Source organism: Lathyrus oleraceus, chromosome 3 (assembly GCF_024323335.1).
Source record: "Lathyrus oleraceus cultivar Zhongwan6 chromosome 3, CAAS_Psat_ZW6_1.0, whole genome shotgun sequence".
Taxonomy (NCBI): domain Eukaryota; kingdom Viridiplantae; phylum Streptophyta; class Magnoliopsida; order Fabales; family Fabaceae; genus Lathyrus; species Lathyrus oleraceus.
In genome coordinates, this window is record NC_066581.1 from 401,180,362 (window position 1) to 401,187,873 (window position 7,512).

General features: G+C 35.7%; 1 long non-coding RNA gene across 2 annotated transcripts; it reads left to right on the forward strand.

The window, feature by feature from the left end:
• Positions 1–2,815: 2,815 nt before the first annotated feature.
• Positions 2,816–5,091, forward strand: LOC127127943 (uncharacterized). 2 transcript variants are annotated; one of them, XR_007805560.1, is made up of 3 exons: positions 2,836–3,275; positions 3,998–4,376; positions 4,715–5,091. It is a non-coding gene; the product is annotated as an uncharacterized LOC127127943 (long non-coding RNA). The 2 variants fall into 2 exon arrangements; XR_007805559.1 differs by having other exon boundaries at positions 2,816–4,376.
• Positions 5,092–7,512: the final 2,421 nt, after the last annotated feature.

Sequence of the window (7,512 nt, forward strand, 5' to 3'; positions counted from 1 at the left end):
CCACCATGTATTTTCGATTTTCGCAAACAACTTTCAATAATAATTTGAAAGAAAAAGGAAATAGGAGACGCTCACCTTATTAATCCTCGAATAATTGAACGATTGACGTGTGCTATATTGCTTGATTTCTCGTCGTTCTTACAAAATACCAAACACATCAAATCTATCTTTTTCTCGTCCCCGTGCGATTGAAATCCTTTTCAGAAAGAACATTGTTTAATCCTTCTAACGCGCATAACAAATTAACGCTTAAGCCTCCGCCAAGAGTAGACAAACCAATCTTTAGCCTTTAGAACGCGATCTAAACAATTGTTCGTTAAAAAACACATTGACAAACCATAGTTCCCCAAACTACGAATGCTCTGATTTGCTTATTACATTCTAAGGATACGTAGGCATGAGATTCCGAGATCTTTGCGAGCACACTAATAAAAAACCTTTATTTCCCCCCCCCCCCCCTTCTGAGGTTTCCATTCATTTTTTTTCAATCCTTTATTCAGATGAAGAAAACAATTAACATTAACTAACATTCAAATTGCAAATTAGACTAAAAGGTTTCCGTTGAGTACAACGAACGTGAGGGTTGCTAATACCTTCCCCCTGCATAATCAACTTTCGAACCCAAATATGGTTATGACAATTATCTTTCTTTTTAAAGATTTTATCAATATTGTACTATTCCCTCATTGGAATAAATAAAGTTCGGTGGCGACTCTGTTCGAACTAATTTTTCCACGACCATCATGAGGAATCGTATTTTTCGAGATGCGACATATCCATAAAGGAATACAATTTGAACCGAAGAGTAAACATGTGTCTTAGCCAAAAAGAAGGAATAAAGCGTTTGGTTTCATAGCCAAACATCTCTTGGTTCACAAGGTGGGCTGTCACTATATCGTCATAAAAGGATGTGCATGGAATCCAAGGAAAAGTGAGATTTGATCTCAAAAAGATGGTATTTATTGATGAATGGAGAATTGATAAATAAGGTAGCTCGCAGAGAATCAGAACTCTCGTGCCTACGTATTCTCACTATGCAATGAGAAAGTCAGAGATTTCGTAGTTTAGCTTACTACGACTGAAACAAAGGAAGATAAAGGATGTTTGTCTATACGACTGAGACTTATGATACAAACAAGAAGTAAATGCGTATGTGGAATCCCAAAGGGGTTATGGTATTTTGTTCTAGAAAGGATAAATCAACACTTTTAAGAAATTTGGAAGTGATATTGCAGGATATTAGACAAAGCGGAAAGGGAGACAAGAAGAGTTCCCTAAGGCAGAAGATTCTCTTGGAGATGTTTGTTATTATGAAATTTGTTTTGTGGGTTTAACCATTAGTACTTAGAGGAAGCCAAGTGTCCAACCATCGACTAAGTACGACCGACAATCAGAGTACTCGTTAGTTGAGAGGACAACTTCATCCTAACCATTATTTCCCTCTTAGAATAATGATTTGGACTCATATTTATTAAGTGTTTTAAACAAAAGTCAAGCATCGGGCCCTCAAGCTAGGTACGACAAACAACCTAAGTACTTGAGTATTGTGCACAAGTACATACACACCACTTTTCATCCAGATTTTATTATGAAAATGATTTGATTAATGAGACTGGATCAAGGATAGAATGAGATAGGAGAGGAAAAGATTGCATGATAAGGATAAAGATAGAATATGGAATGGAGGAAGAGATACTTCACATTGGATCAAGCATTCGCGTTGAAATTGATTTGATTTGATTTGAAAAACACTTAGCATTGGATCAAGTGTGCTTTTTATTCTTTTGAAGAAATGTATTTAATGTTTCATTTTATCTTTATAATTAGCTTGTAATGAAAGCAATAAAAGAGCGATAAATCTAGATTATTACACTTTCATAGGAGAGGGGAACATGTGACCCACTATGGGGGGATGGAACCATTACAACATAAATGGGAAATGGAAATACATTACACAAATTATAAACCATGTACCATGCCTAAAACACACAAGTGACATGGTACCCTTATACAATACAAGTAAATTGAATGAACTAAAGGCATTGATAGTTTGGATCCAATCTTGAATCTTAATAGGCATGTGGACATAAACATGGAGTTAGTATGAATAAGTGAATTAAAATGGACATTAAATGAATTAAAATTCTAAATAAAATTAAATGATGACATGATAAAATGATGAAATGATATTAGGATCATGCAAAATGGACATATAAACATACATCACATTAAATTTAAATGGCATTTCTAATTTAATCAAATAACCACAATCAAAATATTGACAATAAAAATGGAATTAAAATCAAACAAAACATGAGCATGGCCTTTATCAATTTTATTCTACATAATCATGAATTAAAGGTCAAGAATTATGGGAAGATTCTAATAAAAAATTACATGGTAATCAAGTATTTTTAGGGATTTTTCATGGTGGTCAATGGAATTGAGTTAATATCTACTCGTCTAATTAAATTCCTAAATGAACAATTAACATTTAATCTATCAATTAAAATCAAATTCCAACATGGCAAGCAAAGCCATTAGAATCATAAAGAAAATAACAAGAAAAACCAATAAATAACCAATTGGGCCAGGGAGGTTTATTTCTGGAAAATAGGGCGATGAACACAAAAAACGGGTGGGCCTCAAGGCTGAGGTCCAATGGAAATAACCTTCTGGTCAGGGGGTGCAAGGAAACACATGGTGATGATGGTAAGAAATTTCGTCTAGGCCGAAAACAATAAGCCCAGTCAGAACTTAGTCAAAGGAAAGAAAGAGATAGGCATATGGAGAAATTGTGATCCAGCACATATGACAAGTCCAAGGCACATGGAAAATTATGATTGGACAATAAAATTGAATTCGAAAACAGCATAAAACACGCTAGGCATGAACCGAGCTTAGGTCACCCTTTCATTCACCCTCCACTGTGGACCACCGCGCTAGAAATCGCATCTGGCAGCGGCGACCACCAGAAATTGAAATCAACCACACCACTGAAACTGTCTCGTTCCCTTCATCTCAAATACCATGCTGAAATATATTGATTGTAACCATAACTCCACAATCGCGAAAAACCAATCATGAATCCTAGAACCTTAATCTTCAATTAAACCCCGGATATGCAAATTCAAAGCCCCCGGGGTTGGGGCTTTGAACCTCCTACATCCTCTACATGCTAGCTACAAGAGACTAAACAAAAAGGGAGAAATTGAAACTCACCATGCCAGAATCTTTGAAGGTGATGATGAACACAAACAAATTCCTCTCTCCAAGTAAGAATTTTGACTTTTTCCTCTCTATCTTACTCTTCCTGATTCCTCTTCTACTTCTTCTTTTCTTTGATTTATTTTTCCGGTTGAGTGATTGTTCTGGAAATTCGAATGATGGAATTGAGTGGTTGTGAGGTTGATTCCGATGAAAATGATTGGGATGATTGAATGTGATTGAAGCTGAGAATGAAGGTTCTATTCAGTTGAGGTATTGATGAATGTGGACCTTGTGAGAGAGTGATGAAGAGTGTTGAAAAAAGGTTGGAAATTGGTTCGAGAGTCAGGGTGAATGACTGGGTTTAGAATGGAAAAAAATTCGAGAGAGTTTCAGTGATCAAGAATCCATAGCCCCCAATGATTGGAGTTGAAGAGTATTTATTGGTAGTTTGATGCATAGAGATTGTTAATTTCGGTTAGAGTCTCAGTTAGAGGTTTCTGAACTTTGTGACATTCTAATATAAATTCAATTATATTTGTCAACCCCTAGGTTTAGTCCGTTAGGTAGTTCTGTTGGTTATGTTTAGTCATGTGAATGGTTTAGTAGTTTGTGGATTTGTTTTTGTGAATTCAGCTATGCATTGTTATTTGTAGTTTTGTTTTGCTTTGGCTCTTGATTGCTGAATGGTCAAGTTCAATTCTAATTTTTGCTATGATGTGTTGGTTGTGACTAAGTAGGCTCTGGTTTGATAAGTTTATGTTGTTGTTATGTTATGGATATTTTGCAGATACGATTGCTTGGCCTGCTTTTAGAGTTCTTTTTGTGGCTTTGCTTAAGTTGAACTTATATTGTGGTGAGGTTTAATTCTGATTTTGCTGGTTTTGTGTGAGTTGAACTTTGTGAATGTATTGTTTTGTAGGGTTTGTATGGTTCAGTTTGTGCATGTTGTGAAAAATTGTGTGGTATGCATTGATATGTTATGCTACTAACTGGCTGAATATGAATGAAAGCTTGCAACCTTGTTGTACCATGACAGTATTATGAGTTGGTTTGTCATGCTTCTGGAGGTTTGTTCATTGCCTCAATTCTGTTATGGCAGCTTGGTTCATTGCTTTGGCTTGTGGTTTGTGTTCTGCAGTAGGCATTCTGCAAGATGGTTGCAACAGGTATGAGTCCTAACTTGTGCAGCATGTACATTGTGGTAGGCATGTTATGAACTGTGCTTAGTTTACACCATGATGAACCATGCATTGCTAGCTTCAATTCTGACTTCATATTATGCATCTCTAGATTTCTTGGTCATGGTCTGCAATGCATTTTAGCACGGTTTCATAGGTTCATGGCATGGTCTTTCTTGATTTTAGGTAGCATGGCCATAACTCATGGCTTGTGTAACGGCATTGCATTTTGGCATGGTTCTATTTTGATTTGGTAATTTTATATAGCATGCCTTGGTTTTTTTCTTGTGCCATTCTGACTTGTGATTTCATTCATGTGCATGTAGGTAATGTATGCCATGAAGGATGGTGATTCAACATGACATCAAGATTAGAATTAGAAGCATCCATGTATAAATGGAAAATCAAAGATCAAGATGGATTTTGAAGATTAAGATTAGGATTAGAATAGGGATTTTGGGGATTGGATTAACTTTGGTCAAAGTTGACCAAAAAGTCAATTGTTGACCAAAAAGTCAATTGTTGACCAAAGTCAATATTTGGTCAAAGTTCCCAAATTTTTGTAATTTTTCATGTGATAAACACTATATGATCATGCAATGAATGGAATTTGCTTATTTTGAATAGAATTGAATTGGATATTGAATTGAATCTTGTACATGAACATCGAATCTTGAAATGAATGAATTTGTTATGAACTAAATGATGAACTTGATGAATGAAATGTAATGAATTAGAATTGATAGTATAGATTGAAATGACAATGATTGGATTAAAATGAATGATGATCAAGGTTATGACTTGAATGAACCATTAACATGAATCAATGCACATGACTATGACTTGAATGAATAATGAAAAACATGAAGTAAAGACCTTATCTAGGACTAAGATGTACAATGAACTAGGACCTAACCAAATATTCATGAACCAAGCACCAATGACAACGTAAATGGATTTGAATAACATTGATCATATGAAATAGGCATAAGCAAGACATGAAATTGGACAAGGCATGAGGTGATGATCAGATGAAATGCTATGGAAGGGAAGCAGATGAAAGTTGTGGGGCCATGTATTTAGGCTCAAACCAATGGACATAAGCACATAATGAATGGAACCAAAACCAAGGAATCAACATGAATGAACATGAATAAGTGGTTATGGATGCAACTTGACCAAGCATATGAACCATGAATAATGGATGATGGAGAATCATATGACATTGGAGTTAGGTGTACATGCAAGGAGTGGTACCCATAATTAGGGTTTATGGAACCATGAGTGATTAGGAGTCCCAAATTAGGGTTTAGATAGCCAAGATAAGGCCCAAAAAGCATCCACAAGGTCCCACAGAAACACCATCTAGAGTTATGGTTTGAATGCCCTGAAGAATGCCATGATGAGGTCTCCTTGAATCCACATCCCAAAGATCAAGTAATTATGGTTTTCACTCCCAAGATGATCAGATGAAGAGCCATGTCACATCTTTAAGGTTTGATCCACAAGTAAACCCTAGCTTTGCAAGCCACATGCTTTGAATCTATGACGATCAATTGTCAAGTGTTTACATGAATGAATGATGCATATGAATGAAACATGAATGTGTACAGATGTATCCCAAGTCAAAGGTGAGTGAAAGGATGAAAAGGGGAGGGAAAATATATCAATTATGTGGGGAAATATATCAATTAAAGGAGAAACATGATATTCATGTTATATATAATGTGTGCTTCATTTTTTTTGGATGATGTATGAGTGCTTATGTGGCCATATGGATGATAAACACAAGGTAAGGTTTCTGGCATAGGGTAGACTTCGACTCGTCACTAATTATACCAAGGAAACTGTTATTATGAGAATATTATGTATTAACACTGCTGCTAGGGATTCCACATGGTCCTGCTGAAGACCACAAAGACATATGATCTAATCGGGAAGTCATCAAGACATTTTTGGATGTTTGAGAAAAAACATTCAAACTACCGATCATATTTTAGGATTCTTCAGGATGTTAAACAAAAGCATAAACTTTATTTTAATGTAGCTTTTATTATTCCCCAAATTTTATAGCATTATGTGATAAAAAAAATCAATTATTTCGCAAATAAAATGCAGGAGAAATGAAAAGTAATTGATAAAAGAACTGAATTTTATTGATTGTAAACAAATATGTACATATGATGTTTACAAGGATGCAAAAATCCTTAAAGAGGAAAATGAAAAAATTGAAAAATAAAAGAAATGGCAATGGGGAATATGTTTTGTATTTTTCCATTTATCATAACATTGGTTGTCATCCACTGTAGGATTTGAATCCTAATACTTCACTTCGATTGATGATGATTGGATCGATTATCAATCGTCTGAGATCTAGCTATAATAAGATAGGCTCAAGGAACATAGTCAAATGCCTTTATCCCTAACTTTTTCCTGGACATTCTCTATTTTTTCATCCACCGGGATGCTCATTTTAGCCTAAGTCGCCCTTTCGAGTTTTCAACTTAGCGAGCTTCATATTTTTTATTTGACCCCTAACTTTTGCATGGACAATTAATTTTTTTGGTCCATCAGGATAGCCAGTTTTGCCTAGATTGATATTGTGGGAGTCAATCTAGCGAGCTTTTATCATCATTTCTTGTTAGGCATAATATTTTTTGACTATGTCAAATTCACTTGAGACGAAAAATCTTCCTCATCCATTATGGTGAGGATTAGGGCTCCACCTGAGAAGTCCTTCTTGACAATGAAAGGTACTTCATAGTTAGGAGTCCATTTTCCCCGAGGATCCGAGTGAATAGTAGAATATCTCTTGAGCACAAGTTCTCCTCCGCGGTACTCACAAGGAAGAACTTTCTTATCAAAAGCCTGTTCGAGGTGTCTTTGGTACAACTGACCATGGTATGCAAACGTTAAATGTTTCTCTCTGATCAAATTTAGCTGATCATACCAGGATTGAACCGATTCAGCTTCATCAAGGTCAGCCTCCATAATAACCCCGAGTGAAGGAATAATAACCCTGAGTGAAGGAATCTCAACTTCGATTGTCAGAACAACCTCTATCCCATACACTAATGAGTACGGAGTTTCCCCAGTGGATGTACGAACCGAGATCCGGTAACCG